A 24470-nucleotide genomic window follows, 5' to 3' on the forward strand; every position below is an offset into this window, starting at 1 on the left:
GCGCTTGCCTTGGCGGGTTTGTGGGAGTGTGATATAGTCAATGTGCCCAGCCTCCCCATATTTGTATTTCAGCCATCGTCCCCCACATCACAGAGGCTTCACCCGCTTCGCTTGCTTGATTGCAGCGCACGTTTCACATTTGTGGATAACCTGTGCAATAACATCCATGGTCAAGTCCACCCCTCGATCACGAGCCCACTGTATGTTGCATCTCTCCCTTGATGGCCTGAGGTGTCATGGGCCCACCGAGCTAGAAATAGTTCACCCTTTTGCTGCCAGTCCAGATCCACCTCAGCCACTTCAATCTCGGCAGCCTGATCCACCTGCTGGTTGTTTCAATGCTCTTCAGTGGCCCGACTCTTGGGGACGCGAGCATCACGTCACAAAAGGACAGTAGAGAAGGACAGTAACTGACCTTCATTGCCCTCAAGTCCAAATATACCAGAATTGAGGTTCATTTGGCCCTACCACCTGTAGGAAAATCATCTGACAGCTACTGGCCTCTTTTCTTTATCGTTCTGCCTATTTTTAAGTAAAAGAGGCAGAAACAAAGCAGAAACTGGGCAGCAAGTGGGAAGAGATCACTATTTGATCACACAATCAAGTCTAGCAAGATGTGTACACCAATAGCTTGATGGTAATCATTGTTTTAGTTTCAGCTCTCTTAAAGTCTCTGAACACATTTACCATAATACAAATATATGTATTTTGCATAACAAACATTATCATAACAGAAAAAACTCTCTCTCAAATGGGTTTCTGCTCGTTTCCTACCCATAACTCTCTAACTTTGGCCAATACACGACTGCTGAAAGGTTCTCTTGGATCCACATTTCCTGCATTAGCTGGTTTTGTTACCGTTGAGAATGGCTTTGGTCTTGCGGCTGTAAAGCACGAGGGAAAAACGATCAGCCTTGTGCAATCAAAGCGATGGTTAGTTGTGCGTTATGTTCCCCCCCAAAATTACCTCCTCTTGGTCCGGATGAAGGCAGACGGGAAGGCTTGGCTCTCCCTGCAGCCAGCTGCCTCTGACCTCTAGGAAGGGTCTTGCCGTGTTGGCCTGAGAGAGAATTTCTGGCAACTGCTCTCTGTCTCCAGCGAGGAGCACGATCGTTCTGATGAACAAAAAGCGTAAAGCAAGAAGTTTCACCCCGTATTTTTAGCCAAGCGGAAGGAAGACTAGAATAATAACAGAACCTACAACTTTAAGTTAAAACCATGCCGGCACTCTGCAGAACCTGATTCTGACACGCTTGTCAGCACCCACAAGTTTCACGTGGCTGACAAAACAGCAGCCTTGCCCTTGTTTTTCCTGAAACGCCACTGCCCCAGGTGACTGAATCTCCAGGGCAACAGTGGGTTACGTTGGACAAAAGGAAGTGAGGATTAAAATGAGGAAGAGAAAGCTACCTACACACCCCTTCCCCTGGATGGAAGCTTTCAAATGCAGGACCTAAACCTTCCAAAACCACCTGGGTAAGTTTGCTGCTCTGGAGAACTATGGTTTCCGGAAAACAGCACATGGATCACATAACCACAACAGAAGTTCCCATAACACAAAATTTGACCTGCCTATTTTGAGATACAGAAGTTAGGTAAGAATTTTGGTCCAAAAAGTGGTAAAATGAAAGCTGTGGAACTGCAGACCTCACGCTATAACTTGAGAAAATAATAAAAAGAACAACTCGTAATGTAAATTTTGCCTGTGGGTTGGCACCCAGAGTTGTGTGCAAGATACCAGAGATGACATACAACACACTCTTCATTCCACAGTGACCCAAACAACTTCCAATCATCCGAACCCTACATAACGTACGTCGCTGAATATCTGGATGGTAAGAGTGGCTGACAGGAAAGATACTTATTTCATCCTCAGACACAAACAAACTGTTTGAAGTGGAGTCAACAACAGCCTGGAACACAGAATTTCCAACTGCACAGGGTAGCTTTGGAGTAGTGACACATTTTGTTCAACTTTTAGGTTCAGCTGTAACGTAAGGTGCAGAGGCTTATTGCAAGTATTTCAAAGAAGGGTGTGATAAAGAAAGCAGGATTCTTACTGAGCGCTGTTAAACCGGTTAGTAACCCCTGAGAGAAACTGGCACACTTGGCAGGACTTTTACGCTTACCATGAGATAGATGAACGTTCATCGCCTGGTTCAGCCGTGCTGCTGCCGTACAGTTGGCACGCTGCAGGTGCTGGACTAAAAGAATTTCATGACTCTAAAAATTTCTCCAAACACTTCTACGAGAAATAACACATTTTAAAACATATATGATGATCCTGCCTCTTCTCTTGGCAAAGAAGGGAGTCAGATTTTTTTCTTGCCCACACTTACTTGTTCAGAGTCTGTGAAAGGCAGCTTCAGGAAGTCTCCCACTAGTTCCATCTCCCGACAGATGTCATACATATCTTTTAATAGCTCTTCCTCCTTTAACTGAGCGGCGTCTTCCTGCAGCAGACCCCAAGCCTCCGCCATGCACCTGTAGTTAGTTTTTTGAGATGTAAAGGCGTATTAATAGTATAACTAAAAAGATGCCCCACAATTATTGTGCTCAAAGTTTAAAGGAAACTTAGGGGATTGTGATTTCTAGTGTTTGTTCTCCACCTTTCACAGTATTTCAATGCCAAAATGGTGGCATATATTTCTTTACCTATTGGACAACAGCACAGTGAGGAAAAGCCGCTCTTCACAACTGCTTGAGAATGGTGGCTTCGTCACCTGCATGTATCTGAGGGCTCGCCCATGCTCTCCTTGGCACATGAGGGACTGAAGAATTCTCACGTGTTGCCACGACACAGGTTTGACTGTAGCTGGGTGAAAGAGCAGGGCCAGGGAATTCTGCAGAAGGTGGAGATCAGGTTTACTCAGATCACAAAATCCCAGGTTGGAAGGGACCTCAGCGATCATCTAGTCCAACCTTTCTGGGAAGAGCCCAGTCTAGACAAGATGGCCCAGCGCCCTGTCCAGACGACTCTTGGCAGTGTCCAACGTGGCCGAGTCAACCACGTCCCTGGGGAGATTATTCCAACAGTGACTGTCCTCAGTGTGAAAAATTTCCCTCTGGTGGCCAATCGGAATCTCCCCAAGAGCAACCTGTGGCCATCCCCCTTGTCCTCTCCATGCGACTCCGTGTAAAAAGGGAGTCTCCACCTTCTTTGTAGCTACCCTTTAAGTGCTGGTACACGGGGATGAGATCCCCTCTGAGCCTCCTTTTCTCAAGGCTGAACAAACCCAGCTCTCCCAGCCCATCCTCGTATGGCAGCTTCCCAGTCCTCTGATCATCCTGGTGGCCCCTCTCTGGACCCCTTCCAGCCTGGCCACATCCTGTTTGTATAGAGGGGATCAGGCTGGGCACACAAGCACACGACAAAACTGTTCAAAAGTTTCTTCAGTAAGGGTGAATGTCCTTGATACCGGACAGGTAAATATAAATTCTTTACTATTTGCAGAAAAAAAAAATCAGTTAGCCATACAGAAAAAAACCAGAGTCTTTTAAAAGGAGTGATTCACACTTGGCTAGGGTAACCAAATCCCCATAGGCAAACATCACTTCTTATAAATACAAGTTATTCTCCCAGACAGGTTGTATTAAAATTGTGACAGGCAAAGAGCAACCCTCAGCATCAGAAGGAACATGAATTAGATTGAAGAGTCACTTTTGCGGTCTTCTGTCTCAAATCTTGCTGCTAGGATGGTCGCTTGACTATTTAAAGTACCCAAACCACTGCTTTTGAGAAAGTGCTCGACTGCTCTGCTGAGAACAACCTGAACAGATGGCTTTGGCAAGTCACACGTCAAGCATTAACGTTGACTTCTTCATTGTCTTAAACCATTTCCTGTCAACGCAATTAAAACAAAATTGCAGATCATCACGTATTGCTGAAGGTGCCGCTGAAGCAGGATTACAAAAGAAGCTTCCCATGTTTTATCACCTGTTATTAGCTAAGCACCAGGTTTTTAAAGTCATTTGCTAGATCATAGCCTTGTACTACAACGTATGCCTAACTAAACTGTCACATGCTTACTTCATGGTCCTTGTGGTCTAGAAGCCAAAATCCTTGAATAAGCTTAACAAGGCCCGAAGGGATGGCAAAGGCAGCTGCGAAGGAGTCGACGGAAGCTTCTGTTTTGTTCGGAAAGGAATGTATGATGTCTAGCAGCAAGTAAATTGTCTGATAACAAGTATCTAATTAAGGCTAATAAATTTGCAAGACCAACAATTTATCACATGAAATAATATTATTCCTATGATTAATATAATAGGAATAAATAATAAAAGGAAATAAGAATATCATAGCGGTAGGACGCAGAAAATACTCATGTATTAGTCCTGCCATTTTATGCTGTTGCAACCTGAAGGTAGTCAGGCCCTAACAACAAAATTGCATTCTGAGTAAATAACCAGAAAGACAGACTCTCTGATTTCTCTAAGGCATTCAGAAAGGTTGCCTTTCGATATTTAAACAGTTCCGTTGGAAACTCAGGCTCCCTCTTTAGTCACTGGAGCCAACAGCTGGACATTCAAAACACGTGAACGGCCAATGCTTGGTTATTAAAGCAAACAAATTCTACAGTTGGTTTCTTCCCTCCTTTCCAGCGTATATAAACCAACTGAAATTAGGGTGTCCTTACAGCACAGCTTAGCTCTGAATGATTAAAACTGGATTTAAACCAGTATGTGGATCACTCATCGGCAGTGTCGTTTTCTCTTTCTGACAGCTGTTTTGGGGGGTCTATTCTCATCAGAGAGCTCCGGGGTGCAACAGCTTTTAAAGCCCCTGCTCTCTAGGCTCCCCTCTTGGGTCAGGCAACAAACAACCAAAGCAACACAGTGTATTTCGGCAGCTTAAAAATTCAGTTTCTGCCCAATGATTTTTCTCTTCTCTCTCTCTTTATTATTCTGTGTGCCCGCACTTGTAACAGCACAAAAGCAAGCCCTCTTAGCTGTGCTGGAAAATGGATGATTTCAGCAAAATCAGGTCCTGGTAAACCGCTGTCAGAAATCCTTTTGCTCTGAAGCAGCACATTCTAGTGCATCGCTCGAGGAAGCAGCCGTTTGCTACAGGTATGGGTGCTTCAAAAATGAAAAACAGTTTACATTTTGAGAAAACCTAAGGGAGCTTTCTACCTTTAACATTGCTTAGTAAACCTGTTTTCTCACATCAGAAAAGACTTTGCAACAAAACATTTTAAAAATTCCTAAAAAATCCACAGTACAAACAAATAATCAAAGCTTCCTCTGTGCCTTCATTCTAAACTACATGTTTTCCCTTGCATTGTGTTTGAAGCATAAATTAGAAAATGCATCGAAGGCGTAGGTGACAGACATTTCAGACCCCTGATGCGCGTATACTGGAGGTGTAACAGAAATAACTCCAAGGGATACAATTGCATGTTTGTGGCTTTCTTCAACGCCTTCTAGCAAATAGAGCTCCAGCAGTGCCTGGAATGAAAAGGGAAAAGGTTTTTAAAAAACTCCTCTTTGAGAAATCATTGGCTTTGGGGGAGGGCTGGGCTGGGGCTGGGGTTTGTGGTGGTGGTGGTTGTTTTCAGGGAACACAACACTCACCTGTAAACTAGGAGGTGGGTATTTCTCAGCTCCTCCTTCCTCTCTCCGCCACAGCTCCTCAACTTGGTCTCCCAACTGGGAAACCATCCCATCGACCATCAGGCAGTCAGAATCTCATTTTCCTCTGGAACAAAACGTAGCGAGGATTTGACAGAGGAAAAGACTAATTCCAGCCTCTCTGTGTCACAGATTTCCTCCAGCCACAACAAAACCAGCAAAAGCTCCCACGAGCCCAAGAATGGAACAAACAGACAAAGGCATGATCGTGACTTGAAATCGACTAGAAAGAAATTTCTCAGTCAGATGAAAGGTGTTCATTAGATCATAGTGAGCTATTAAAGGAGTTCCAAGTAGGAATCCTAGAAGCTCCCCTATTAAGGGGAAAGTTGCAGTGACCTTTTAGTTTTCAGGTTTTCTTTTGTGCCGCATTACTTGTAATACAAAGGCAGTGTGAGCAAAGCTACCCCAAATCTCACGCCTCCAATGGGAGTGTTCCCACACACAGCGGTGAGACCACAGCACGGAAATGTCAGGCTTTGTTCTCAGCACCTCGCTTTTGTTACTGAAAAACAGTCACGGTCAGAAAGCTGAGCCACAGCTGAATTCTGGTATCACCTGAAGCAGCACATTTGTGCCTCTGCACACGCCATCACAGTGATGGAGGGCTGGCCTGGTAAACACTGCATTCCTCAGAAGCCCATCGCAGGCTCCTGCGGGCTGCGACGCCAGCCTTTCATTTCCCGAGGAGGACGAGCAGAAGCAGCACGCTGGAGGTGGTGCTCCTAAGGAGCCCGTGAGCCTGTACGAGCGTTACCTCAGAAGGAAGCTCAGGAAGAGGAGCTTGAAAGCCAACGCCTGACATAGAGCAGCTTCCACCTGGACTCCTCCTGCAGCACCTTGTTCACGGTGCCACAGCCTGAGCTTCTTTAGGACTTGCTTTACTTTACAGTACAGGTGCCAAATTAAAATCTGTTCTCACCTAACCCAAGGCACATCACCTGTATGCCAGGGAGCCAGTCCAGGAAAGGGAGTTCCCGTGAGGAAGGGACTTTTATCCAGTAGCCAGGAGAGCGCTGGCCGTGCCAGCTGCGTGGACCTCTGCCCATCTCCTTAAAGGACACCGCGGTGCTTGGGAGTAGGAGATTTGGGCCAATACTCTTATCACCATCTACTACTCGTCAAGGAGAGAGATTATTTTTGTTTTTTAAAACATGCTTTCTTCTGTGTCCAGAACAATTGCTCTGCAAAGGCCGTGCCTTGCTGACCTGGCCGTGACTGATCCTGTCCTCATCACATGCCCTTTTCCAGTAGTCACAAATCACACAGAATAGCCAGTGAATTACATGCACTTCAAAGAAACGATGATACAAAAAAAGGGCACTAAGCAGAGGTATATATCAACGTTTTAACCCAGGAAAGTAACCTCTGTGTTCAGCAGAACACGCGCATCACTGAAGTCAAGGCTGTTGCCGGCAAATGCATGAAGCGTAGCAAACGCAGCTGTTGATGGAAAAGCCACTCGCTGCCGCTTCTGAATTTGCAGTGGAACTGTTCTAGAGCTTTCCTGCACGTCTTACCTTGATAAACACTCCAGTTTCTGTCGATGACCCGTGTAGTAGCTCTGAATCAGAGGATAATTGTAGAAAGGTCTAGAGAAACGCATATCACCTCCTACAGGCAATAAATAAGAAGTAAGTTAAAGAAGTCATATCATATTTTCAACCTACAGTTTTTGACTAAAAAAGACAGAACACAAGCTGAGCATCAAAATCACAGGCCAGCCTCTGACTTTGAAAGAAGCCAATCCTCTTTCTGCCTTTGCTAAAAGAGACCGAAGACACAGGAGTCAATTCCTTCTTGTCCTAAGCGCCATTTCAAGTTTACAGCTGAGGTCGCATCCAGAACACGTAGTGTCAGCTGAAGTTCACTATAAAGGAAAAAAACCCAATTCTCAAAGGGAATGGGTTTTTCAACACGTCACGTGAGCATGCATAAGGCAATTAAGGCTGACAATAGAATTTATAACCCATCCAAATGATGAACTATTTCCAAGGTGTATTTTTTCCTCAAACAATCAGTAACAAGTTCAAAACATGCAGGCCATGCTTTTACTGTAAAATCAAGCATTCCCGTGTTGGTGCTTTAAGAGTTACTTATTTAAAATCCCAAGTATTTCAAGCTGTGGGCACGAGCAACTCCTTCACTCAGAGGCTTAGTGCTATTTCTGAGAAACACCCCGGAAAGAAACTGTTGGCATCATTCTACACGACGTAGTTGAAAAAAACCAGTCAAACCTCCATTTCAGCAGCAGAACTTCAGCATCTGCTGTCACTGAACCGGCACGGCTTGGTATTGATGAAGCACTGACAGAACCATGCCTAAGCAGTTGTTCATAGGAGCCACTTACTGCTACAAATGCAGGACAGTTTATGCTTACCTGAGCCCTCGGGCAGGAGACGGGACCAACAGAACCAGAGGACCACTCGTGCATACAAAGCTGTGAGGCTGGTTTCTGCCAGCTTCTTTGTCAAGTCTGCAAAACAGGTAAAAAAAGCTTAAGAGGACTGTTGGTATGCAATTTCTTTTGCTTTGCTTTGTTTTGTTTTTTAATAAAACTCCCCTCATTGCACTAAATAGACAGTAGAAAAATAACACGGTAGAAATCTTTGCCTTTGCATTTTTTTCACTCCGTAACACGTCCTTATCTGAAGAAAAAAACCACAATCACAAGCAACCCCAACAAAGAAGCAGATTCACTAAAGGTTACATAAAAAAATGCAAAGTCTGAACAGTTAAATCCACTCATGGATAAGACATCTGTTTTTCACAGAGCAGGGATTTTTACTCTAGCAAAGGGATATTCTCTTTTCTCCTCAATATGCCAAGAACAATTTGTAATAGAAACAGCTACAGAAATTCATGCAACTCACTTCACATGTCACTTATTTATGCTTCCTTTCCTTTTTCAGTAATTTCCAATCCAATATTTGCATGCAATTACACACTGCTAGCTAACAATCAAAGGGAGTATTTTTCACAGTGCCACATCCCGCTGCTGTAATTTCAAGCCGGGTGCTTGCACAGCTCCTTGCTGAACGCAGCCTCCCCACCCACTCGCACCAGCCCCGCAACAAACTCTTGCCCTGAACTCAACGCGCGTTAAGTGGCAGCCCCAACCCCTCCCATTTAAGCCCCTTCTCCCGGCTACATCTGACTTTCTGCCCATCAGCAAAACCAACAAAAGCTCCTCTTTCCACAATTACAGCCCCAGCATCATTCCAAATCTTAATAAAACATACCACCGAGTTAGAAATACTGTGACAAACCTTCTCCAGCCAGCTCGTGGGCTGCTGTTAGAAAACAGTTTAAGACTGTGCTACGGTTGCTCAAAAGCAACTGGCGGCGCTGAAGAGCCTGTAACCTCTGCGGGTCAGTGGAGCTGCAGGAGCCGTCAAACAGCGCAACACCTTTTCACGAATAAGTAGGAAAGCGTCAGCCTGCAGAGCAAGTTCAGAGTCTCAAAGTGCACTTCCAGATCTGCGGGCAAGACCGTCTACCAGCAGATCACTGAATGAGCTCAGCTGGAAAGAATGACTCTAGGTTTGCAGCATGGCTGCACTAGTACTCACAGATTTGGTCAAATTCGCCTTTTGTATAGATCACTTTGCTCCATGTCCAGTCAAGGGCAAACTCTACATTAGCAGCAGAACTTGGCTGCTCTTTAAAAAGAGAGAACAAAAAAGAAATGAATCAAGAATTCCAAACTAAAAAAATATGCAACTTAAAAAACCACATAAGAAGTGTTACCTTTAGATGTCCAAAGCTTAATGCAGCCAGTCAGAAGGCCTACAGAACCTGTCTGGGCAGCAGCTGACAAGACCGCGTCTAACTGCTCCTCCTAAACGTAGCAGACAAAAGAAAAGGAGAATCCCACCTGCTTTCAACATCCCAACCACCAACAGTAAGTGCTTGTTTCTAACTGTGCCCTCACTCGGGCATCACAGGCTGGGCTGCTTGTTGCTGGGAGGAGCACAGGAAATTTTCTCTCTGACATGACAACTTACCAAAGGCTAATTCTAACCTCCTGTGCTGAACCTAATGCTTTGAGGAACTGACAAGGGGGGGAAAGTATTTCCAAGGGAACGATTCTTCCTTTTCTCCAGTCTGCCCTCCTTTTCCCAGCTCATCAGGGATCAAAACCCAAACTCAGGACCACGCAGGCAGTTGCACTCATTGATGAGAGAGAAGGAACAGCTTTCCCCGACTTTCTCGTCCTGCTCCTAGAGCAGCGCTGTCTTCCTTTCTAGACATTCAGGCCCTGATCGTGCTTCAACGGGAGGCAACGGTGGGTTTACACTCCCAAGAGGGGACCTCAAACATCACCATTTGCATAAAACTGGCAGGGTACAGTTGCAATTACACGTGTGGATGGGCAGGAGCAGCATAAAATGGTCTCTGACGCTAAAAGCAGCGCCATGGAAAGCTTAGGAAAGGTCCATCTCTTGACATTCTCAATAAAGACACAGTAAAAGCTCACCTCCTTCTGGAAGCCGCTGCACGTCATCTGAACAACTGTAGAGCTCAGCAAGCACCTGCCATCTGCAGAGACAACGAACGTTGGACAACATTCCATACTCTCACCGTGATGGTAGCACCAGTTTACATTTTTGTCATAGCAGCCTCTGGAAAGGTACAACTGAGTACCCGTTCTCCTCCTCAGAGCACTTAAAACCTTTTTTAGAAAAATAATGGCTGAGTGTAGAAATTTTACCCCTGGGGCTATCGAGGTGCCGTGCTTTGAGCTTCAGTCCAGAGTCACTTCATTTGATCACCAGCACCACGTCACGGGCTGCGTTACAGAAGCACCCAACCCCCAGACCCAGCCGCCTGTCAGACGGGTGTCACAACAGCACACACTTGGTCAGTACAATGTGATCAGAGGTGGGGGGGGGGGTTGGGGTGTTTTGTTTTGGTTGGGTTTGGGTTTTGCGTGACAACCAATGAACAAGGGAACCAATAAATGGCATTTGAGCTCAGTTTAAGCTTATCACTTTTCAAAACAGTGAAATACCTACCAAAATTATAGGTGCTTGGGTGAAAACACAGCTGAGGTTGTGGGTAAGAAGGAGGAACTCTCCAGCTTAGGCTGCGCTCCTGCACCACAACATCCAAAACGATGTTTGGGGCAGTCGTGCTTGTCACAGCGTCCAGTGACCACAGTGCAACATAGGGGCAGTCCTGAAGGGATTCTTCTGGCCTGAAAGAAAACAAGCGCAGAAGCTAAACGCTGACTTCCCAATGAATTACGGGGAGGGATACTGAAAACAGCTCCATCAAAATCTACCTTAGTGAGCCTGGCATTTGAGCCTGATACCAGCAATTAATGTCAAATACACCCAAATAAGTAGATGGTTTTCCCTGGCCACGTGTATTCACTTGCCAGCTGAAGACTGAGACACTGGTGTCAGGAGATATGACTGGAAAAGACAAGACATTGTTTCTTAGTGGGAGAAAATACAATATACCTGACATTTTCAAAACACCACTTTCTATTTTAGCTTCATTCTGCTACATCACTCATGAAACACAACACTTCAGTAAGAATAATTTTAAACATTTACACCGTAGCAAACACCTCTGTGATAGGTTTCAGTCATACTGCCCCCCTTTTCGAGTTCAAATTGTATCCATCCTAAGCCAAATCAAATACACAATTATCAGCTAATCAGGTTTTCCATACAGTAAGAGTGGATCAAGATATTTAGCAAAAAAAACCCCACAAGAATCCCAAAACAAAAACAGACCCTAGGAAAACATACCTCGCTACTTTTAGAAAGCATGCAAATACTTGTCGTATACACTTGATCACTCAGCTGGCATTATTAATTTCCAGATTTGACTCAATCACAAGTTTTTCAAATAGCTCCTTTCCAGCATAGTCAGAATGAAAGAACACAATTATCAGACAAAACAAATACAAAAACCCCAAACCCAACAAACAGGGAATTGGAACAAAGAGTTTAACATCAAACGTTGACCATGTTACACTCGGGTTCTCTCAAGAAGTGGGACGGTCTGTCTCCTCTGGGGAAGGCATGCTCCAGATGTGAGCAAAGTGGGTGGTGCATCCTTTACCCTGACAGAGCAGGGAACCAGGAGACAGGTCGTTTGGCAAAACGGGTCTCTGTTCTCTGCTGAATTCATCAGTGCTGCTTAGGGAGCCTCCCACGCTTTACTGTGTGTCATCGTGAACTCCTGGGCCCTTTCACTTGTGTGAGCCGCTGAAACTGCCCTTGAAGATATCAATTAGTTCCATAAATCAGAAGCCAGCTGCATTTCTAACCTCAATCCACATCCAACAGAAGCTCATGTGGGCCCACAACTTGAATAGTTTCTGGACAAAAGCTAATTAGGAGCCATCAGAAAAATTACAAGTATTTTTCCATGCCTCACACTTCATAAAAAGGGGCTTTTTTGTTGGTTTGGTTTTTTTTGGGGGGTGCGTGTGTTGTTTCGTTTTGACAAGTTTTTAGAAGGCCCTCTCCTCAGAATCATGACACAAGTGGAGAAAATCCAAAGGTGTTTTTATTAGACTTTCACACGCTGTTGTTAGAGGGTAGCACCACAAAAGAGGTGGAAGCTGCCTCTTCAGGACTAAGTCAAAGCTAATAAGCACAAATAGCCTAGAAAGTCATGTCAGTGCCTCCTCTGTGACATCAGGCATAAGTTAAGGCCAGTAAGAAGAGAGGGAAGGGCATTCACACACCCAAACAAAAGGCTATGGCAGTTATCACTGCAGCCGGCTCAAAGATGTGCTCAGAGCATCACTGGATGTGCAAACCCAGAGATGCACATCCAATTGTGGCAAGATAATGAAAGACACCTGAGGAGTTCTAACTGTGTGTACGGACACGGGAAGCCAGAATCTATTGCTTTAACAACTTGTAGGTGTAGGAACCTATTAGACACAGAGAGGGCAAAGTGCACGGGCAGATCATAGACTCATGGAATCATTTAGGTTGGAAAAGACCCTTAAGATCATCGAGCCCAACTGTAAACCCGATACTGCCAAGCCCACCACCAGACCATGTCCCAAAGCGCCACGTCTGCACATCTTTTAAACACCCCCCAGGGATGGTGGTGCCACCACTTCCCTGGGCAGCCTGTTCCAATGCTTCATAACCCTTTTGGTGAAGAAATTTTTCCTAAGATCCCAACTAAACCTTGTGCTCTAGACCCTTCACCAGCTTCGCTGCCCTGCTTTGGACACACTCAGCACCTCAGTATCTTTCTCGAGTGAGGGGCCCAAAACTGAACACAGGATTCGAGGTGCAGCCTCCCCACCGCCGAGTAGAGGGGGACGATCACTGCCCTACTCCTGCTGGCCACACTATCTCTCATACAAGCCAGGATGCTGGTGGCCTTCCTGGCCACCCGGGCACACTGCCGGCTCATCCAGATGGTTGGGGAAGGTATCAAACAGATCTGGCCCCAGGACCGAGCCCTGGGGAACAGCACTCGTGACCAGCCGCCAGCTGGATGCAGATGCAGGCATAGGTTTGAAGAGCGGAAAAAACAAAGTTCAGGGAACATTCCTAAGCAATGGAGGGGATGATCTTACTGTCCAAAGATGAGAGCTGGAGGAATAAAATCACTGACAAGTGTTACAGAGGTGACCCCACCATACATCGCTACAGCACGTCAGCAAGCATTGAAGGAAAAAAATAGGATTTATCTTAACAAGTCCCACAGACCCCAAGCACCCAGCTTTTCCTTTGAAATAAGCCCAGGAAGTTAGTCTATTTTTAAGACTCTCAGACTGTGGGTATAGAACAGCATTCATTGCTTGGATTCCAAAACCATTTAGTTTAGAATCACCGAACAGGGACATCAGGAACAAACCTTCATCAACGCTGCCTTCTCTGGCTGCGTGGTTGGGAAAGGTTTCTACAGCCTGACAGCTGAGTAGTTTGGCCTTGCTGCCCTGCCCTCTCAAGGGAAAGGCTCCGCCTGTCAGATCTAAACTGTTCTTTTCAGCACAGGATGCCAAACGCTGCGGAAAAAAATCACAGGAGGGAGAAAGGTCATTTGGAGATAAAAGCAGACATCATATCTAAGGATGAAAGAATGTCTATATCAAATATAACCTGCATATTGTACTGTAGCTCTCCCAGGCGCTTAATCTGATGGCAAAGAGAAACTCCATCTGACACGCAAGAGAACTAAGTGTCAAACCATAACGGGTAAGTTTGGCTGTAAAAGCTTTGCACATTTTCAGAACTGAGCATTTCCCTCGCATTATTGGTTCTGAATGTGTTTTGCAGAATTCCTTGCAACATCCAGATTTCTTCACAAACCTATGTATTTATCTAGAAAGAGAGATCTGAAATAATGCAATACATAGGCATGCAAAGCTCTTTGCTCCGTGACTTGATTACGGAACTGATGAAGTTAGACACGTCATGGCATTCCAGCAGCCAAAGCTCTCTTGCGAGGCATTATCTATAGGCACACACCGCTAGAGTGAAAGCACATCCCTCGGGAGCAGCCATGAGAACGTCTTACTGATTCACAGCCTTCTCTCAAACCACATCAGCTCCTGCCAGCTCCTCCTCTCGCCTCCTCAGGGACTGATGGGTGAACTATCCCTCCATCTTCCATTAACTACACCACAGCTTTCTCAGGCCACAAACACAACAGCCTTATTTTATCACTTTGTGTCCCTTTTTTAAAGACTATCAGCTGGAGGTTCTAGTAGAGCCATATTTAAAAGCTGCTGAAACACTTCAGCTTCTGAGCTGAAAACTGACACTCCTCACATTGTATTCAGGAAAATAAGATGACCGAGGCAAGGAATCACCAAAGAGTAAAAGGTCCCGCAGTGTAACATTGAAGTATGGAGACAGAACAAAGTAGCCACCAGAGGAAGGGCTACAGACAACTGGGGTTTTTTACCAAAGAAGGACACAGGACAAGGTCATGTCTTTGCCACAGCTAAGGCTGTAGCTACAAACAGTTTTTAAAAGAGGGTAAAAGAAAGCAGAAGTTCAAAAATGAAACTGGGGAAAAATTAAAGAAACGTTTTCCTATCAACCTCCCACAGCGCTTAGAGCACGACAAGAGATGCACAAGTGAACTGCAATGAAAGCCCTTTTGTACGTGAACAACCCCATCAGGGTGCTCTGTTCCTCCACAGCACTGGATATTTATGTCATTAAAAACTGCACATCAACAAAGAGGAAGAGAAGACATCCATGTTTAGAACACACTGAATCACCTGAAGGTACTTATACTTTGGCATCGTGAGAGAGAATGTGTTTTAAAGAAACACCACCTTTCCCAAACTCCTCACCTTTACCTGGTCAAAAGCAACATTTACCAATGAGGAAGGAGCTCTCCTCTAGATAAGGAAAAAAGTCAAAATGTAAGCTCATTCAAAAAATCAAAGTGCACAGTCCCCATCAAAACAGAGCACCACAATACAAGAACCACCCGTTTCATTCCGGACCTAGTGAGCATATGCAAGAGAAAGGAACAAAATGAGAGGAAAGAATTGCTCTGAATTAAAGTTACTTTCCCCTCAAAGAGATTTTGCCAGGGTTTCAAGCATATACATATTACCCCTGCCAACTTCACTGGTACTCCCTTAGAGATAAGGACTCTTTCCATCCTTTCACGCACGTGCACGTCTTACCTCATACAGGACTTGTCCTGAAGCCAAGCATCTTCTGGCAGCGAACACTAACTGCAACAGATGTAAACTCACAGCATCGCCTTCACTGGAAAAGGTATAAATTGTGACATTTGGTTACAAAGCTGCTTTATACTCCTCGTTATCCTTTCCTTGGATCTAGGCTGAGGTTTCCTTCATAGCACTGTCTCGCTGAAAAGAAAAACAGCCCTTCCCAAAGCATGACAGTTGGTCACATTTAGCCGCTAAAACACAACGGAGGACATTTGGACACTAACAGCTTCTGGGGCAAAGGCTAACCACACAGTCTGAAAGCTTTCAGATGTTATGTGGACTAAAAATGGTTGGGAACAGCTCTTCACAGTGAAGAGTTCTCAAGCAAAACTGCTTTACAGTCCAAGTGAAAAAGATTGCCACTCTACGGGCAGCTGAGCTGAGTAAATAGCTTGCTGATGCTGAGAGGGGCAGATCTTCCTTCCCTTCCCTTCCCTTCCCTTCCCTTCCCACCAGAGCTCCAGTCCCTCTCCTGCACACACAGCACCTTCCACACCCTCGTTTCAGTCATTAGCCCAGCAGGAAACCACCGACTTGGCTGCTGAACACCTTCCCTGCCAGGCGAGCTGAGCTGGCTCACCAAGGCTCAAGCTGGCACCAGGGAACCGGCCATGCTGTCACCTCCTCCTTTAGGGGCAGCAGGCTGGTGGATCTGCACCTTTAGTGCTCTGGAGCTGCAGCCTCGGCTGCTTTTCATGGTATTTTTTTAATACCATGGTGTGGTATTAAAAGAATAAGGAATAAAGAATTAAGAGAATGTTTCTTGTGTCATCAAGAAACAAAGGCAGTCATTTAAGAATGCAAACACAGAAATATAGCCACTGTCACTTTGCCACCTTGCAGCAGGGAGGAACTAGTAGGTCCCTCTTCATCTCTGCTAAATCCTGTAAAATTGCACCGTAAGCTCAACACCTTCCACACCTGAGAGAATCTCCTGCACAGCTAAATAATCACAACAAATATACGTGTGTCAACTGTATGTGAATGGATAGATATAAAAAGTTAATTCAATGGCTTAGAGTAAGTTTTTATTCACCTTTCTTGTGTCGACTGAACAGCCCACAAGTAGCCACAATTGCGAGGATCATTCTCAGGCTCTTGAAAAATAATGGCGTAGACAGGAATCCTTCCTCCTTCAAGCTGACAGTGGTGCCTACAGGGTTAAAAAAAAAAGACAGAAAAAGAAACAAGATGAGCCTAGTGGCCCCGACTGCTTGTGTTAGGGTGGACACATCTTCTGAGCAAAGAGCACCCGACATGCTTCTCCTCCCATTCCACCCCTGAAAAAGGTCACTTGGAAGTAACAGACTTCCTCCTCAAGCAAAGCCTTGAGAGCCCTGCACCTCCAGGCGTGACCAAGTGCAAAGGGCGACTTACTCCCGCTGCAGAGTTTTCACATCCCACAGTGACAGGGAGCCGTTGGAAAAACCCACGGCGAGCTGGTTGCTTCTGCTGATGTAGCGCAGGGTCGATATTGCTGTTCCTGAAGGGCTTTGCAGTTGAAAGCAGAGATGTCTCCCTTCCCTGGTCACCATTTCTCTTCTTAGTGGAACTCCAGCAGCAATTCTAGCAGCAACTGTTAGACCTGCACACACAAAACCACACGCTAAATGAATGCGTTATGCCACTCAGGTTGCATTTGAAACACTGATGTGACAACATGTATAAACTAATTCTACCATCCCAGGCAAAATACCCACTGATACAACACTTAGTTTGCTCTTTCCATTTTGTACATATTCGGAGAACATAAGAACTCTCTGTCTGGACAGGAATTCTCAGTCGTATTTCAACACCAGGTAAAAGTGTAGCCTTCATAGACAAATTCTTCCTGGACCCTGCACATCAGGAGTTTGGGCCTCACGATGAAGCTCCTTGAAGTGACATCAACTCTTGAAGACACTGGTGTAAGAGCCAAAACAGAGTATGCGCTCCAAATACACAAATTAGAGGTTTCTTTCATCCAAATAGATGGGTTTTGATAAGTTGGATTTAGATAAAATAAAAAAGCCTAAAATTTGCCACTAGTCAATGAACAGAAGCAGAAGAACATTCCCAAGAAATAGGGCACGTCCGATACACCTTCCTATCTGGCAGCTGCACCGACTCGGATGGTCAGATTCCTACTCCTCACTGGCGAGAGTCACAGTGACAGAGGGATCCTGGTGGGAGGGGGTATTTGTAACCTTAGAAGGAGTATGAAGCCACTCCCATTTTTCATCCATTCAGGACCAGACGGTGTCAAACTGCCATCTGTAATCAGCAGTCATAAACGTCTGCACAGCAGTTATCTTCAAAGCGGGATGCATGTTGTTGATTTAAAAGACACAAGTTTTCTTACTTTCCAATTCAGGTTTAGAAACTGCAGCTTACCCGATGGCTCATTTTCCCTCTGGCTGCAAGATGGATCATCCAAACCAAGGTCCACCACAAGTAGATGACCAACATCTGTCGCCACCGCTGCCGCTCCACAGAACCGTTGCAGAGCCCGGTGTAGGTGCCAAGGCCTCACGCTGCCGCCTCCGGGACTAGTTATGGGCTCTATAGCGGTTACCTACAGGAAAACTACAAGTTAGTATTTAAGCTCTTTGATAAGCTTTGATAGAAATCACTGAAAATTGAAGCCAGAATTAAAAATATAAGACTTAAAAACACAGCATTGTTTCCAATTATATCAAGAAGAAAGAAAGAAAAAAAAAAGCCCTCTACAAACATCCGTTACTGCCTTGCGTTTACTAGAATTCCTGCAGTTATTTCACTGAGTTCACATCGACTGCAATGGCGCACTCTATTATTACAGCTCACCAATTTCCATTTCCTGCAGCTTTCAAAGCCTTTTTGTGCAAGTGGAAAATTAGGTAACTACGTGCTCTACCATAAAACCGGAAAACTTGTTCTACTATCAGTAAACTCAAAGGATAATGGTACTGTGAAGCCCACCATTTTACATCATGCCGCTCTCGACTGGACACTCTGCAGTGACAGTATGATGACGCAATAGAGAAAATAGACTTCCTAACAAAGAGACGCTCCACAGCTGCTCCTGAAACAGCGTTATGCAGCACCTGACAACGTTTCCCCCATTGAAAAGCACCTACCCTTCCTGGCAGAACAACTGCTTTAACCACGCTTGATGTTCCAGGGTCGTACAGGCAGAGAACACTTCCCTCTGCTTCTCTCAAGCCAACCAGCAGCCCCGTTCCCATCTGCCAGGAAACCTCCTTCACCACGCGGATGGTGGGAGGCTGCTCACGGGCTCCACTGAAACGGTGTGCAGAGAGTCCCTCTCCCGTCACAGCGCTCACGACCTCCAGCTGAGGGCCACACGCCAGCCAGGCCAGGCCACCTCTCCCTAGAAGAGAAGGAAAAGCTGGCTAAAGGAAACTCACAAGAGAGGACTGAAAACAACGGAAAAATCACAATCACTGCCCCTTTGCTTCAATAGAGGTGCCTCACACAGGGAGACAGACGTACCGAATTCTGGTCATTGAAATCACCCACTGAACTCTCAAGCAATACATCTTCAAATGAACCACCTTATGATTTTGCATTTGTACTTGTCATTCCTGCACTGAAGAGTTCTGCTTGTTTGGGATAAAGATTACAATATGTTGATCGCTCGTCTTTATACCATATTCAGCTTGGTTTTGCTAGAAAACATCTAAATACCTATGGGAATACAACTCCTAAAGCGTACTTCAAACAGAGCAAATTTCAGCCAATTCCTTTCTACTTTACTAACTTTGCTTGACACACGCCTACTTTGGGCAGGGATTTGGACTTCAACAAGGAATTACCTTAAAATGGGCACTGCGGGAGCCAATTTCAACTTTCACACACGCTGATCACAGAGAGAATTTAGCACATTTAGTTTCACTGAACTACTTCCAACACAAAGGGAGTATTAACTCAGTTACTGCACTTACAGTCACATAGAGGGATTCTACGTGGTCTCAGCAGATGCCCGGACACCCAGGCAGGCACCCGGCGCTACCTTCCCATCACCTACAAAGTCAGCTACCTCATCTGCTCAGCCACTCTCAGCACCTCTCACGGGACACTCCTCTGCATCCTATTCAATGCTCTGCAAACCCGGCTGCAGCACCTAACAGGGCTTTCCTCTTCCTTCTCTTTGTATTCAGGCTAGCAACAAAAAAGCAGGGCCGTTTGCTGCTGTAACACTCTGGGGGAACTCTTTCTGCAGGCAATGTTATGATGGTACCAATAAATATGGCCCAAAACAACACTCTGACTTTTTTGAAAACTGCCCTTCATTCAATTAGCAATTGAGGAGGGCTCACCGACTTGTGCCTGTTATTTTAATGGCTCAAGATTGGAGCAGGCTGTTGTCATTTCAAAGTTTAACTCTACTAATGTTTTAATGTTAACATTTTTCATCGGTTTTTTCATAGCTCACCCTTTCTGTTCTCTCAAAACGTGAGGCACCTGAGCAGCACCAACCTGACACAGCTGATGCTGTGACCCCGTGCCTCAGGTCACCTCCAGGCAGTAACAACTTCACAGCAAGGGCCAGTTTCAAGGAAAAGGCTCACCTCTGCAGAACTGCCCGCGCAGCACAGACCCTCGGGTGGTCTCATCTTCCCCAAGAGCCTGAATGGTCACCTCGGGAAACTGCAGCAGGCTGCTCGTTACCTGAGCCGTGAGGTCTCGCATTCTTCACTCTAAATAAAGACAAACATGCAAAAAGAGACTCCTGACAGCCAGAGACATTTCTGAGATTGACAGAAGTTTCATCACTTTGCCGTGAATAATCTCCCATCCACCTCCTGTAGATCTTCTCCTGAAAAAAATGGCACTGAGGGCAGATTTGGATCTCACAGCAGAGCAAAAGGAGAATCCTTTGCTTTTCTGATGCCTATGAGGTCACCAACAAAAAGGGACGCAGGGGTATTGACAAAATAAATAACAGGGAAAAAAGCCCAGGACACTGAAGTCAAGTCTACTCACACAGGTTAGTACGATGCGATCTGAGAAAAATCATCTTTTCAAAAGCTTCTCGGTAATAGGGAGAAGTTTCCATTTGTCCCTTTCCTTGATTTCATACTTTATTCTTAATTTTCCATTGACTTCTAGTAGATTTCATGCATCGTTTATGTCTTGTTCACTTTTGGCATGTGTATTTTGAACAACGTTCTTAAGGACCTTCATCCTCTAAACTCTTCCACAAAACATACTCTTGATACTTTCACGTTACAAGCAATACAGACTTTCATAGCTCATCAGTTACACAGCAGTTTTCCATACACTTATGATGGAAACATAACACAGCACGGATTTTTTTTCTACAATTAAAGCCTCATATTCCTTATTCCAGTCCTTTCCTTCCTATTGCCTGCCCTTACCGCTCCTCTGCAGGATTTCACAAACATTTCTAGGCCTTTCAGACACTTCCCACACTTTTGGAGGTGCTCCACAAAGAGTTCATGTTTCCATACATCAAGAGCAATTTTGTTGTGGAAAAACTGAAAAGCTGAAGTGATTTACAAGGTTAAACAGGCGCCTTAATAAGAGATACACTCTGGTTTCTCTTCAGGTCTTATCAATCTTTCTCTATTCCCGACACATGGAAAGACAAACTCCTTCAAGTAACTGTGTTTTGCAGGTTCTGAAATGGTTCCTGAAAACGCCTCCCGAAGACAAGGCAGATTTAATCACCCCGTTCAAATGGCACTGCTTTCTTCACGGCGTCTCAAAAGGGAGACGTGAAACGCAGCTCGCTGTGCCTGGGTGTCCCACCTGCTGGCCAAGGCAGGTGTCAGCGCGAGCCCTTACCCCGTGCTACGGAGCAGTACAGCCAGCGCTTACACGGGCTCACACGGCGTGTTGGGGTGTCTGTGCCGTACGTGTTCTCCTGCAAACAAAGGGCTACGATCGCTCCTGCCAGCGCGCACTGGGAACCTGTGTCCCTCCCAGCACAGGAGGTCACAGCTCGCTCTGAAGCCCGGGCTCGGGGAGCAACACAAGGGCATTCAAGGGAAGCGCTGACAAGGAAATACAAGTTATACAGATGGGCCTGCTGTGGAGAAAGGTTATGCTCTGAAGGCCGGGCAGTGGAATCGGCTGCACTTCCAGTCCCAGGCACGGGAACTGTTTGAGAGCATGTTCCAGTACCTTCTGCCAGCATGAAAAGCACGAGCGCGTGACACACGGGACGCGGCCGTCAGGGTCCCGCACTAGGCGCAGGGCAACGTTTTGATGGAAGTGCTTCATCGTCACTCATAGAATATGTTCTACTGGTAGCAAGGTAGTTTTAAGAAAAAGAGCGAGCAAGTCTCTTGCAGCAGGGCAGCTAAGAGCAGTCAGGAAACCTCCTCACCTGCCGTGAGCCGCCCCGCGTCACCCTGCCTTTGCCGCTGCCTCCCGCGACAGGCCAAGAGCACAGAATTTTGTGTGGCCAAACTGGAAGTCACGCTTTAAGGATTTAAACTAACTGGGGAGACCGGAGTTTAAAAGCAAACCACTCACCACCCCAAACTCCCCACCAAGCCAGAAATCCTTCATCTCCGGTGGAAAGCTCACACCCTGACACAGAGCAGTCCTGCCTACAGCGCACATCAGATGTGCTTCTCCGACCAGTGCCACTGGCAAGAACCATCAGGTAAGGAACCCTCCGACATCTGGACCCTTCAGGTGACTTTAAAGTTAGTCATGCTGCCGTTATTAACAGCGTACAAAAGCATGTGAAACTGCCAGCGCATCAGGCACGCCCAGGTTCCCCGAGTGAGCCAACGGGCATTTGAAACATTTTTTTTGCTAGGCATTTGCTTGACAATATGGAACCAGGGAGGTAAAACCTATAATAAATTATGAGCAATATATATAATGATCTGGTTATCAGGATGATGTACTTGCATCATTCTGCTAAGTTAAACCAAGGATGACTGGGAATCAAAGCAGTGGGAAAGGAGAGAGAGACCGGTTAAAGGCGTGAAGCCTCTCCTTTAAGAGACATGTCCAGCACTAACTGCGTTTCTGCTCTCTTTGAAAACACTGACTACAACCACATTCCTATTTCTGTCAGCAGTCAGATTAGTGTAAATCGCCACAGGCTTACTCCATGCTCAGGAGTAAACCAGAATCCAGCCTCCCAGCTGGATCCTACCCCACAGCGGGCTGGGCACAAGCTGCCAAAATGACCATTCTTCTTCACCCTGGGAACTTAGGACTCCTACGGTTATTCTCCAACACGACTACCCTTGCATGCAGGAGCTGCAGTCCCTCTCTAACGCGGCCAAGCTAGCAAAAGTTCCTCAAGTCACTCCTGAAAGTGCGCTCTGTTGCACACTGCTTGGCGTACCTGGACAGACGGGCGCAGGTGCCGAGTGTCTCAGGGCAGAGCACACACACAGCCGTCCCGACAGAGGCAGAGCCCAGGGAAGACAACGTTCCCAGCGCTGCCACAGCGCTGGCCCCTCGCAGCACCACTTCCAGAGTCACGGAGTCACAAGGGAGAGAAAGGCCTTCCGGAATCCCTGGAGGCAGCTGGTCCAGCCCCTGCGCACGCAGGGTCACCCAGAGCAGGCTGCCCAGGGCCAGGGCCCGGCGCCTGCTGAGCCCCCAGTGCTCAAACACACTCCTTGCAAACAGCCGCCCGACGAGGGGAGCTGCAGAAACGTTGGCAGCACACGCGACAGGCACAGGCTTCTGGGGACTCGCTCCGACCAACTGAAGTATTCTCTCCCCCACCCCAGTAAAACACCACCACACCAGCACAGGCTTGTCACCATTCTTTCTCCAAAACTCTCTCTCTCCAAAACTCTTGCTGAAACAAGCTTTCATTTATTATTATTGGTTTGATTCCCTCACCTACACAAATTTTCTGACACAAAAGAGAAAGCCCTTTAGGGAGTGGATGGGATTTACAATCACAAACACCTCTGCGTTCGGTTTTCAGAGAGAGCCCCTTACTTTTTCAAGGAACTCAACTTTTGGAGGCAAGGACCTACTCTTCGGGGATGCCTGAAAAACGCCAACAGCACAAAAACAAAGGAGAGATTTTAAAAGCTTACATCCACAACGGGTTACTTGTTCTGAAAAATCAGGCTTTGAATCTATGCCATCAGGAGGCTTCCCATCTGCTCACAGCCATGTGGATCCTTCTACCCATGCAGCAGCCTGAGATCACGGGGATGATCTCAGTGGCAGTGGTTAGCTACCTGGGGACAACAGATGCTTCTGACACTCCCTGGGTACTGATCCAGCCTCGGACAGCCTGGAGCTGTTCTGTCCCGCTGGCCTCATCACGGGCAATATGGCCAAGCAAACGACAGCACGTGCTTTGCTGACACCGCGCTTCTTTGCAACGTAGGAATCCCAATAAGCGCCTCCGATGAAGCACATATTTGAGATGGACACAGCTTACAGAGAAGCTGCCGCCAAAACAAACTAGCAATTTATGATAACCAGGATGGAGGGAAGACATTCATCGCCTACAACAGGGAAATACTTTTCAGGAACCTCCAGCTTTTACATGCAATTTTGCCACTGATTTGTCACATAGAGCAGAAAAAGTCACTCGCTCAACCTCCCTGAGCCACAGCTCACCCACTCACAAAAGACTTCAAAGGCCCACGTAGCACTGCCTCTAGTTGAGTGTTAGGGGGCGTTTGGGGTTTAAGCTGACCAGCACCGTGTCTCAGGCTCTCTCAGTCTCACCGTCACGCTTTAACATTGGCCATGGACACGCAAGCAAGCTTTGGCTGGTTGGTTCTGTCGGTCTAATCACTGCCAGGAGTCATCAGGGAGGCAGAGGCCTGCCCAGTACCGATGAACCCTGCAAAGCACCAGCTGTACTGAGCGTGTGGAGGGGCAAAATTTAAAAAACAAAATGAAAATACAAGTCCCGAGCGCGCTGTATTTCTGCACGCACCTGTACCTCTGGCTGTAAAGTTTCCCAGGACCTGGTCGGAATGCCTCGCCTTGCAGCTGTACAGCCCCGAGCCATCGTATGACACACTGATGATCTTCAACAGCTTCTGCCCAGTACGAGCTCTGCTGGGAGGTGCAATCCCGATACCGTCTTTAAACCAGGAAACAGACACAGAAGAGCCGTGGCTGTCACAGGAAAGTTCAATGGTGTCTGCGCTCCCAAACACCAGCTCTCCCAGAAAGGTGCTCTCGTTCCTCAAGT

The 24470-nt window shown here is 46.3% G+C and overlaps 1 pseudogene; it reads right to left on the reverse strand.

The window, feature by feature from the left end:
- Positions 1–747: 747 nt before the first annotated feature.
- Positions 748–24470, reverse strand: LOC142068090 (protein ELYS-like; annotated as a pseudogene).

The sequence above is a fragment of the Phalacrocorax aristotelis genome, chromosome 23 (assembly GCF_949628215.1).
Source record: "Phalacrocorax aristotelis chromosome 23, bGulAri2.1, whole genome shotgun sequence".
Classification (NCBI taxonomy): domain Eukaryota; kingdom Metazoa; phylum Chordata; class Aves; order Suliformes; family Phalacrocoracidae; genus Phalacrocorax; species Phalacrocorax aristotelis.